The sequence below is a fragment of the Panulirus ornatus genome, chromosome 23, assembly GCF_036320965.1.
Source record: "Panulirus ornatus isolate Po-2019 chromosome 23, ASM3632096v1, whole genome shotgun sequence".
Taxonomy (NCBI): domain Eukaryota; kingdom Metazoa; phylum Arthropoda; class Malacostraca; order Decapoda; family Palinuridae; genus Panulirus; species Panulirus ornatus.
In genome coordinates this window covers 24,187,085-24,200,104 of record NC_092246.1, presented here as the reverse complement: position 1 = coordinate 24,200,104, position 13,020 = coordinate 24,187,085, and positions in this window count along the sequence as shown.

Genomic DNA, 13,020 nt, shown 5'->3' with positions numbered 1-13,020 from the left:
GTGAAAGGAGGGCAAGGAATAGAGTGAATTGGAGCGATGTGGTATACCAGGGTTGACGTGCTGTCAGTGGGTTGAATCGGGGCATGTGAAGCGTCTGGGGTAAACCATGGAAAGTAGTGTAGGTATGTATATTTGCGTGTGTGGACGTATGTATATACATGTGTATGGGGGTGGGTTGGGCCATTTCTTTCGTCTGTTTCCTTGCACTACCTCGCAAACGCGGGAGACAGCGACAAAGCAAAAAAAAAAAAAAAAAATATATATATATATATATATATATATATATATATATATATATATATATATATATATATATATATATATATATATATATATATTTTGAAGTAAATCACATACACACGCGAAGCATTGATATGAATACACTTCTGTAAAAATAAACACAGCGAGGTTACTCACATATATGTGGATTGAATACACTGTCTTGCTATTCGCACAGGTAAACAGCTTGCTGTCCTGAGGTGTAAACATTACTGTCATAAGTTATGGATGAATTATGAATAAGAAATGGATGAATTGTGAATAAGTTATGGATGAATTATGAATAAATTCTTCTGAAAGTTTTATCATTTCTGATGACTGATAACGTCTTCCGGGAAAATGTAAACCAGTTGACTTTCCTAAACCACTTCTCCTCCAGTGTGTGTGTGTGTGTGTGTGTGTGTGTGTGTGTGTGTGTGTGGTCCGTGGTTAGAGTTCTATACCAAGAGAGTTCCATTCCTTGAACTTTCTTTGCGATCATGTAGTCTTAAACCTTTGTATAACGTCGACATTTACAGTTTAATAACTTCTAATTCCAGTCATTTACTGTCACACGTGTCTTACTTAGTTTCCCTTTATGAAAATCCAGGGTCTTTACTAGCCAGCCTTTTGTTTTGTTCAAAGTAGAGTTCACTCTCTCGTAGAAGTGTACGTTGCACATGACCTCCCTTTCCTGAGACCATGTGGGTCTCACCCATCTGCTTCTTCATTACCTTCTCTAACGTGTTGCGTCACACACTTGCCAGAGAGATTATTCTGCCTGCAGTCCAGCGCGACCCTGAGATTACCTGTCACGTCTTCAGCAACACCTGCAGCCGTCTATCTCCACACTTTCTTACCGCAAATGGATAGACTTCATAGCCATAAGGCTGTCTGCTTACATCTATTTCTAGAAACCTGAATGGTTTCCAGGATATTCCATCACCCTGGTGGTAAGACTATACTGTCTTCCACTGTACAAACACTGTTAAACTTGTCATTCAGTTCCTCACACTTCCTTACAACGTCATACACAACACATCCCCTTAATCCCTTCGCCTAATTAGCTGTTCTTTACAATTAACTCTTGATGAATATTGGAAAATGATGTGCATTTCCTCCTGCCTTGTCTACAATATCGTTCACTGTCACTTGTCATTTATGAACATTTCTAACAGTGTCACTGTTGTGAAGCTTCTAGCTGACCATAGCACACTCAAACACATTCATTTTTAAACATATTTCAATAAAATCTCTTTTTGTCTAGTCTTTCCTTTGTATCCTTGTTTGTGTATGTATGTATGTGTATATAAGTGTATGTGTGTGTGTGTGTGTGTTTTTACGCACGCACATGCACACACAGAAACATGCACAGATACTTACACAAGGCCATAAGTTGGGGGATGTACGAATGTGTATATAAAATGTTAAGACATGGTATACGTACAAGGTTAAGAGACGGGCTAATACTGGTGTAAAGCTAGCTTCCCATAACACACACACACACACACACACACACACACACACATATTATCTGTTGTCAATGATAACTACAGCCTTACTCATGCTGTTGTTCCCGACGTATGGTTGTGGCATGCATAGCTTCATAGCTGACCGACTGACGTAAACGTTGAGTAAACTGCCATGTTGACCAGGTATCGCTATTCATGAATTATTCAGTCGTGCAGGACTCAGGACACACTCCCTCACTAGTCAAGGGCACACCAACTCCCTAGGGAAGAACTGTATATATTTTGCGTATGACTTCAAATTCTCCGAAGACGAGGAAAAACAAATTTGAAATAAATGATTTTCTTTAACGCATCATATAACCCGGGACACCTTGGACGAACTCAGGAAACTCCAGTATGCGCTCTGACCAGCGCAGGAAATTGTTGAACTCCTCTAACCTTCTATCAAGCTAGCTAAGACGGCACGGCCAACGTAGGCCCTATCATATACATATATTTTCCAAAAGAAGGAATAGAGAACGAGGCCAGGTGAGGATATGCCCTCAGAGGCCCAGTCCTCTGTTCTTAACGCTACCTTGCTAACGCGGGAAATGGCAAATAGTTTGAAAGATGAAAGAAATATATATATATATATATATATATATATATATATATATATATATATATATATATATATATATATATATATATATATCCCTGGGGATAGGGAAGAAAGAATACTTCCCACGTATGCCCTGCGTGTCGTAGAAGGCGACTAAAGGGGAGGGAGCGGGGGGCTGGAAATCCTCCCCTCTTGTTTTTTTTTTTTTATTTTCCAAAAGAAGGAACAGAGAAGGGGGCCAGGCGAGGATATTCCCTCAAAGGCCCAGTCCTCTGTTCTTAACGCTACCTCGCTAACGCGGGAAATGGCGAATGGTTTGAAAGAAAAGAAAGACATATATATATATATATATATATATATATATATATATATATATATATATATATATATATATATATATATATATATATATATGAGAGAGAGAGAGAGAGAGAGAGAGAGAGAGAGAGAGAGAGAGAGAGAGAGAGAGAGAGAGAGAGAGAAAGAGAGAGAGAGAGATCAAACCTCGTTTTTTGCCCCATGACTCCTACATGGCCAAGTTCCCCAGGCAGGATTGCACGTCATGATATGTGTTGTAATGTGTCTGTCATTGTTACAAGACCATATATGCAGTGAGTAACGTATTGTGGTATGTTGAATATAGAGTAGAAATATAGAGTAGGAACAAGAAAGTGTGACTCCCACATGTCTTAGGGAGTGTAGTTTCAGACGAGTGTATGTCTGGCAAATCGGAGTTTAAGATTGGATCGGAGGTGGGTGGGGGACGGTTGTACCGTGCTTGTCAATTAGTGACAGTGAGGATATGTTTTGTCATTGTTATAGTGGTTGAGGGAAGGAGGGTGTCCGGGTTTAGGGTCCTGAAGTGTGAAGCAGGGGTGGACGAACATCTCGTTTGTACTTTTGGTTTGGTGATTGCTGGTGAAGTTATTTGGATGGTTGGATCTAGAGCTGTTTTACAGAAATAGACGTCGGCCGTGTTGAGGCGAGCCTCTACTGAACTGGCTTCTTGTATTTTGTGCAGGTGATGAATGTTTATGTTTGGGAGGTAACCAGTTGTGAGGGGTTGGTTTTGTGTAGCTTGACTCCTGCTCCTGCACTTATTACTCGCTCTTACGACACGCAGGACATACGTGGCAAGAATTCCCCTTCATATTCTCAGATATATATATATATATATATATATATATATATATATATATATATATATATATATATATATATATATATGTATGTTAGGGAGGTGAATGCAAGAGTTTTGGAAAGAGGGGCAAGTATGAAGTCTGTTGGGGATGAGAGAGCTTGGGAAGTGAGTCAGTTGTTGTTCGCTGATGATACAGCGCTGGTGGCTGATTCATGTGAGAAACTGCAGAAGCTGGTGACTGAGTTTGGTAAAGTGTGTGAAAGAAGAAAGTTAAGAGTAAATGTGAATAAGAGCAAGGTTATTAGGTACAGTAGGGTTGAGGGTCAAGTCAATTGGGAGGTGAGTTTGAATGGAGAAAAACTGGAGGAAGTGAAGTGTTTTAGATATCTGGGAGTGGATCTGGCAGCGGATGGAACCATGGAAGCGGAAGTGGATCATAGGGTGGGGGAGGGGGCGAAAATTCTGGGAGCCTTGAAGAATGTGTGGAAGTCGAGAACATTATCTCGGAAAGCAAAAATGGGTATGTTTGAAGGAATAGTGGTTCCAACAATGTTGTATGGTTGCGAGGCGTGGGCTATGGATAGAGTTGTGCGCAGGAGGATGGATGTGCTGGAAATGAGATGTTTGAGGACAATGTGTGGTGTGAGGTGGTTTGATCGAGTAAGTAACGTAAGGGTAGGAGAGATGTGTGGAAAGAAAAAGAGCGTGGTTGAGAGAGCAGAAGAGGGTGTTTTGAAATGGTTTGGGCACATGGAGAGAATGAGTGAGGAAAGATTGACCAAGAGGATATATGTGTCGGAGGTGGAGGGAACGAGGAGAAGAGGGAGACCAAATTGGAGGTGGAAAGATGGAGTGAAAAAGATTTTGTGTGATCGGGGCCTGAACATGCAGGAGGGTGAAAGGAGGGCAAGGAATAGAGTGAATTGGAGCGATGTGGTATACCGGGGTTGACGTGCTGTCAGTGGATTGAATCGGGGCATGTGAAGCGTCTGGGGTAAACCATAGAAAGCTGTGTAGGTATGTATATTTTGCGTGTGTGGACGTATGTATATACATGTGTATGGGGGTGGGTTGGGCCATTTCTTTCGTCTGTTTCCTTGCGCTACCTCGCAAACGCGGGAGACAGCGACAAAGCAAAAAAAAAAGAAAAAAAAAATATATATATATATATAAAGAAATTCACCCAACACTGCTGTACATACAATTGACGATTTGTTTGATTACACTGCCGCACTGGCACAATTTTGTCCAGATGAGGTTTCAATGTAATATGAATTCTATTTCACACAATTCTGTTGATGGACGTGAAATTAACATGAATATTACATGACCATATTGTCCGTAGATGAGATTTCAGTAACACATGCATAAATTTTCTATCTAGTAAATGTTGTGTATGATATAGCCTCACATGCTGCAGTGGTGAACTATGTGTTCTAGCCAACATACTGAAGAAATATATTTCTAGGGAATATGATGTTACGTTACGTTTCCCAACATACTAAGAATAATGAAACACAAACGAAACAAATCTAAAACAACTCCCAGACTGACTCAGCGTGGCAAACGGAAATTGAAATTCCAGTTCATCAGCAGTCATGTAAGATGACGCAACGATGATGAAAAGAATTCATATCAAGTCCCCATGTCCGCTCTAAATATTACATATAAATCAACATCGCAAAGTATTGCTCAAAAACCTGAAACCATGATTGTACTAATTGTTGCAGACATGAGATGAGGTCTGGTGTGGGTGCGCGCCAGACGGTCGGTCATATGTAATCCTCTTTGCCCAAGTTGTGGCACTCAACTATATCGTCTTACGGTAAGAAATCTGGGAAGTTCCCAGGACCTTAATGACCCTCACCACAAGTCACACACGGCAAAACCTCTTATAATGTCGCACCACATGATGTGGAGCACCACATGATGTGGAGCACCACATGATGTGAAGCACCGCATGATGTGGAGCACCACATGATGTGGAGCACCACATGATGTGGAGCACCACATGATGTGAAGCACCACATGATGTGAAGCACCGCATGATGTGGAGCACCACATGATGTGAAGCACCGCATGATGTGGTGCATCAACCATTCATCGCAACCAATACCATCAACCAGCCATGCCCCAGCAACACCATCAACCAGCGACGCCCCAACAACACTGTCAGCCAACCATGCCCCAGCAACACACTGTTCACCACTTCCAGAGTAGAAATAGTTCTTCTTCATACAATACCGTTCCCAGGAAGAAATAACCTTCCCATTGTTCCACTAACAGATTAGAAAATGGGTGAACTGGTGTACGGGAGATGGTGGGCAAAGCTTAGATTACTATCATGGATTACAGAGGTCTGATCCCAGTTACACAAACCCTGTTGAACCTCGGGTGTGTTGTAATGTTGTAATGGTTTGGGTTGTAGGAGATGTTGGAAGTGATGGGGGAAGAAGATTGTTGACTGTGCTTCAAATTACGAGAGGGAGAGAGAGAGAGAGAGCGAGAGAGAGAGAGAGAGAGAGAGAGAGAGAGAGAGAGAGAGAGAGAGAGAGAGAGAGAGAGAGAAACTAGATATCAAATCAATATAAATTTTCATTACAAAATTAAAATAATTTGTGTTAAAAGAAAATACTGCTCATTAATAACATTATTCTAATTAAGACCACTGGAAGCCATGAGAGAATCTCATCAAAATTCTGCCCTTGACCACCGGGTCATAACTACCAGCGCAATGAAACCTCTGAATATAAAGTCTAAATTAGACGTGTCATCAAAGACTGCACACACTGTAAGGGAACAGACGTGTTTCATTATAATATTAGCAAGAGCTCTGTTTGTACCTCTTTCCTAACAATCCTTAGGAAAATCTGTATTGGGAAAATAGCGCTACAAGCAAAATCATTACGACAAATGTTAAGAGAATTCATCAAAAAAAAAAAAAAATATTTTACCTTCGGGTAATCCACATGCAACCATCTCACGAACACGATTTTATACATTTTGTTGTATTTACACATCTGTGAACCTTATTGGCGTACCTCCGACCTGTGTACCTATGTTACCTGCATCCTTCTCTTGTAAAACTATCTTATGTGTACCTCTCTTGTTCGTCTTTTGACAATATTTTTCGTCTCACCTTCAGTTGTAAGAATATCTTTCTTCTAATTTTCCACCATCCATTTCAGTATTTCGATTTTCTTTTCTTCATTTAAACTTCGCTCTTTTTTCAATTGTATTGCTAGATACACTTGAAAAAGTTGACGTGCTTTTACTACACAAAGATGAAATCAATGGAGGCACAGAGTTTCTGTTGTAATTTCGAGCACTTGAAGCCAATACCTCCCGTCAATAAACCGTTTTTGTGGGGCGGTCTATTAATGACCAACACCATCCCAGTCTAACAGACGCTTCAACTGTTTATCTAGTAACATTATCGCCGGCATCTGGTCTATTGCAGCCGCAGCCCTTACCAGGAACAGCAATACTTGCAGGCAGCAACAGTAGCCCAAACACCCCTGTGGTATCAACAACTCAAAAAAATAGAGTTGCTGCAACAGCAAATGCAGCAAGACATATGGTCATAACGAGCTGAGTTGATATCTCTTCATCCGTCAACAGCAGTAGCAGCAAACTGTCACTGACAACAATGGCAAAGGCAGCGATGTACAAACTGACTACAGCAATATGGCACATCTTTCATCGGACACCAGTAGCAGTATCTATCATCTAAGCGTGCCATCTGACAACAGTACCAGTGTTCATCGTGTTAGGACAGTGTCTGACAATGATTGCAGAATCAATTCATAATGTACTATATCAAATAATTCGTTAGTGATTAGTCTTTTTACACCGTTAACTTACCATGTCCTCCACCGCTCAAAGGTTGGGATGCAGTTATACAATAAACTCGACGCTCTCTCGTCAAATATCAACATCATTCCCCATCACCACAACAGCTGCTATCATCACCACCACCACCAACCACAACTACTACTACTTATATCAACCATCATCACTTGGTATCATCAATCAAGCCAATACGAACACTGATACTAACAAGGGTAAACATCAACACTTTCTTTTTCGCCAGAACCATTGTTAACTACATGAAATCCTCCTCACCAGGCCTCCACGACTTGATGACATCACACCACCACTAACAAAAACAACAACACCAACAACAACAGCTACCACAACACCTGAGGCGAGGATGATACAGAGCAGGGAGGATGTGAGGGAGTCGTCAGCCGGCGATGCCGACGTATTGTTTACATTTTGATACTCGTGACCTTTATACCGCACCGAGACACCACTCTGCCGAAATTCTTTAAAAAAAAAAAAAAAAAAACAATTTTACCGTGATACATATATTTTGTGAAAAACTCGCCATAAGGTAATTTCTGTACCATGCATTACAAGAGACTCGACATTGAGTGCTTATGTTTTAAGATACCTTAAGCGATATGTGGGTACTTTGATGTCAAGACGAAGAGTACCTTCTTGGGACGTGTTTGTGGCTGAAAGACGAGAGGTACCTAAACGCATGAGTTGTTATTTGTATTTAATATCTATACTTCATTTTGAAATGATTTCCACCTTCATAGTTATACCTTGTATGGAAAAACTTGTAAACACACGAATGAAATATTGACATACCAAGTGCAATCATTAGCCACACACACACACACACGAACACCAAGCTGCAGACGAATGGGATAAACTTAATGATGATATAGTTGCTTCCCGGTTTACTTCCTGAGTTCGTGTCGTTGGCAAATTTTGAAATTCTCCTAATGAGTCCTGTGTCTGGATCACTGACATAGCGAGCTCAAGTATGGGTCCAAGGACTGAGCCTTGTGGAACTCCGATAGTCACGCTGAGCCAGCCGAATGCTTCCACCTCATAATACCATTCTTTGTTTTCTGTCTGTAAGCCAGTCCTCCACCACGCGGACGGGAGTGGCCCTCTGAGTGGGAGAGAGAGAGGCTCAAGGTGGAGGGTGGGGGGGTAATCTTAGCGACTCGGCAAACACTTAGGCGTGACCTGTATTGTTTACTTAAAGGGAGAGAGATTGTGTGTGTATGTGTGTGTGTGTGTGTGTGTGTGTGTGTGTGTGTGTGTGTGTGTGTAAGAGAGAGAGAGAGAGAGAGAGAGAGAGAGAGAGAGAGAGAGAGAGAGAGAGAGAGAGAGAGAGAATACCTCCCTCACTCACTCTTTCATCGACCTTCTCATCATTCATTTCATTCATCCACCCACCATCCACAACTCATCCAGAGGCAGTGTCCTCATCCACCTACCCACCATTCACCCACTCATCCACCTGCAGTACTCCACCCCTTGACTTCTCGCCATCCACACCCTGTGCCATCCGCCAGATGAAGTTAACGTAGCGACCACAGAAATGAGACTAGCTGTGTGTCGTCTATAAATGTGTGAACAACGAAGATAAGAACATTCAGAGAACATTTCTTAATCAGAGAAATAAAGGAAAAAAATGAACGCTCAAAATCAGAATAAAAAGAAAATTGAGAAATGCACATGTACAAACCCATGAAGGTATACAGAAGAAAAGAATGACAGATATGAGAGGACATGAAAGCAATGGAAATAGAAAACACAGTAATAAAAATAGGAGAGGAAAACGAGATGGGGGAAACCAAAATGAAGAAAAGTAAGATTATACATTGCAGAGGGAGATGAAAGACTGGAAAGAGTGTGTTAGAAGGGAGCGTTGAGGACATCAAAGGCGAAAATAAAGTGCGTGGGTGGGTAATACTGAACTGATCAGAGGGGAGTATAGAGTGTGAAGGTTGGGAAACGAAAAGTGCGTCGGAGGGGAATATGGGGTGAGTTAAAGGTAAATACAGAGTGTGTCGAAAGAGAATATAGTGTGCGTCAGGAGGGAACATAGGGTGCGTCAGAGAGGATTACAAATACACTGAAGGGAAATTATAAGGTGAAGTGGAGGAAAATATAGATTGCGTCGAAGAAATGTGATAAGGAGTTCCCTTATATATATATATATATATATATATCTTTTTCTTTCTTTCATACTATTCGCCATTTCCCGCATTAGCGAGGTAGCGTTAAGAACAGAGGACTGGGCCTTTTAGGGAATATCCTCACCAGGCCCCCTTCTCTGTTCCTTCTTTTGGAAAATAAAAAAGAAAAAAAAATTGAGAGGGGAGGATTTCCAGCCCCCCGCTCCCTTCCCTTTTAGTCGCCTTCTACGACACGCAGGGAATACGTGGGAAGTATTCTTTCTCCCCTATCCCCAGGGATATATATATATATATATATATATATATATATATATATATATATATATATATATATATATATATGAGTGTATGTGTGTGCGTATTCATACATATTCGCCACTTCCCGCGTTAGCGAGGGAGCATTAAGAACAAAGGACTAAGCTTCAGAGGGAATATCCTCACTTGGCCCCCTTCTCTATTGTTTAGAGGAGAGCCTTATAGCAAGAATTGTGAAGTGATGACCTTTGACCCCTGGAGGTTCGAACGATGGTCTGAATCAATAAAATCAAAGAGTTATTCAAGAGGGCGGCTGGTGGCAAGTGTCACATCGACCAGTTCAAGAACAAAAGGAATGACTCATGTGTAACAGTTGGAAGATATATAACAAGAAAAAGATGGGAAAAAATAAGCGAGTCTACTTTTTGTTGGGAGGAAGACATGATATAGAGCAGATGTTGCGGTAAGGTAAGAGAAGAGATCCTGGAGACAGAGAAGACATGTGTTCCATGTCTGGATATAGAAGAATGTTATGACATGAAAGACAAATGGGAGAGGTTGGGGGAAAGGAAGAAAGGAAAACACTGAAGACCAAAATATGGCCAGAAGGGCAGAAGGGAAGGCGAGAAAGAGAAGGAACCAGAAGCTATGGGAGGGAACGGAAGAGAGGGGACGGCGGAATAGGAAGAAGGAAAGGATAGTGGTGTGCAGGTTGGCGCTCCTAACCGTGACCCATCCATGGACCGCCCAAGGTCGAGCATATAAGTTCGAATTTTGGTTGCAACAGACGGTCCACAGTCAACCCAGGTGTTCATCCACCCTTAGTGGTTGGTCGATTGAATGGGTACCAGGGTCACGCTAGTGTATATATATATATATATATATATATATATATATATATATATATATATATATATATATATATATATAGATATCTTTTTTATTATCATTATTATTTTGCTTTGTCGCTGTCTCCCGCGTTAGCGAGGTAGCGCAAGGAAACAGACGAAAGAATGGCCCAACCCACCCACATACACATGTATATACATACACGTCCACACACGCAATATACAAACTTATACATCTCAATGTACACATATATATATACACACATAGACATATACATATATACACATGTACATAATTCATACTGTCTGCCTTTATTTATTCCCATCGCCACCCCGCCAGACATGGAATAACAACCCCCTCCCCCCTCATGTGTGCGAGGTAGAGCTAGGAAAAGACAACAAAGGCTCCATTCGTTCACACTCAGTCTCTAGCTGTCATGTAATAACGCATCGAAACCACAGCTCCCTTTCCACATCCAGGCCCCACAGAACTTTCCATGGTTTACCCCAGATGCTTCACATGCCCTGGTTCAATCCATTGACAGCACGTCAATTGATTGGAAAGGATCACAATCTTACGCGTGATCAAGATATTTCTATGATAATTTTTCCCGTGGACTCATAGGAATATTGTATTGTTGACTGGTTGGTAAGGTTATTTAATGTACGTATGATTCATGGTGAGGTGCCCGAGGATTGGCGGAATGTGTGCATAGTGCCATTGTACAAAGGCAAAGGGGATAAGAGTGAGTGCTCAAATTACAGAGGTATAAGTTTGTTGAGTATTCCTGGTAAATTTTTTGGGAGGGTATTGATTGAGAGGGTGAAGGCATGTACAGAGCATCAGATTGGGGAAGAGCAGTGTGGTTTCAAAAGTGGTAGAGGATGTGTGGATCAGGTGTTTGCTTTGAAGAATGTATGTGAGAAATACCTAGAAAAGCAAATGGATTTGTATGTAGCATTTATGGATCTGGAGAAGGCATATGATAGAGTTGATAGAGATGCTCTGTGGAAGGTACTAAGAATATATGGTGTGGGAGACAAGTTGTTAGAAGCAGTGAAAAGTTTTTATCGAGGATGTAAGGCATGTGTACGTGTAGGAAGAGAAGAAAGTGATTAGTTCTCAGTGAATGTAGGTTTGCGGAGGGGGTGTGTGATGTCTCCATGGTTGTTTAATTTGTTTCTGGATGGGATTGTTAGGGAGGTGAATGCAAGAGTTTTGGAAAGAGGGGCAAGTATGAAGTCTGTTGGGGATGAGAGAGCTTGGGAAGTGAGTCAGCTGTTGTTCGCTGATGATACAGCGCTGGTGACTGGTTCATGTAAGAAACTGCAGAAGCTGGTGACTGAGTTTGGTAAAGTGTGTGAAAGAAGAAAGTTAAGAGTAAATGTGAATAAGAGCAAGGTTATTAGGTACAGTAGGGTTGAGGGTCAAGTCAATTGGGAGGTAAGTTTGAATGGAGAAAAACTGGAGGAAGTAAAGTGTTTTAGATATCTGGGAGTGGATCTGGCAGCGGATGGAACCATGGAAGCGGAAGTGAATCATAGGGTGGGGGAGGAGGCGAAAATCCTGGGAGCCTTGAAGAATGTGTGGAAGTCGAGAACATTATCTCGGAAAGCAAAAATGGGTATGTTTGAAGGAATAGTGGTTCCAACAATGTTGTATGGTTGCGAGGCGTGGGCTATGGATAGAGTTGTGCGCAGGAGGGTGGATGTGCTGGAAATGAGATGTTTGAGGAAAATATGTGGTGTGAGGTGGTTTGATCGAGTAAGTAATGTAAGGGTAAGAGAGATGTGTGGAAATAAAAAGAGCGTGGTTGAGAGAGCAGAAGAGGGTGTTTTGAAATGGTTTGGGCACATGGAGAGAATGAGTGAGGAAAGATTGACCAAGAGGATATATGTGTCGGAGGTGGAGGGAACGAGGAGAATTGGGAGACCAAATTGGAGGTGGAAAGATGGAGTGAAAAAGATTTTGTGTGATCGGGGCCTGAACATGCAGGAGGGTGAAAGGCGGGCAAGGAATAGAGTGAATTGGATCGATGTGGTATACCGGGGTCGACGTGCTGTCAGTGGATTGAATCAGGGCATGTGAAGCGTCTGGGGTAAACCATGGAAAGTTGTGTGGGACCTGGATGTGGAAAGGGAGCTGTGGTTTCAGGCATTATTGCATGACAGCTAGAGACTGAGTGTGAACGAATGGGGCCTTTGTTGTCTTTTCCTAGCGCTACCTCGCACACATGAGGGGGGAGGGGGATGGTATTCCATGTGTGGCGAGGTGGCGATGGGAATGAATAAAGGCAGACAGTGTGAATTGTGAGCATGTGTATATATGTATGTGTCTGTGTGTGTATATATATGTGTATATTGAGATGTATGGGTATGTATATTTGCGTGTGTGGACGTGTATGCATATACATGTGTATGGGAGTTGGTTGGGCCATTT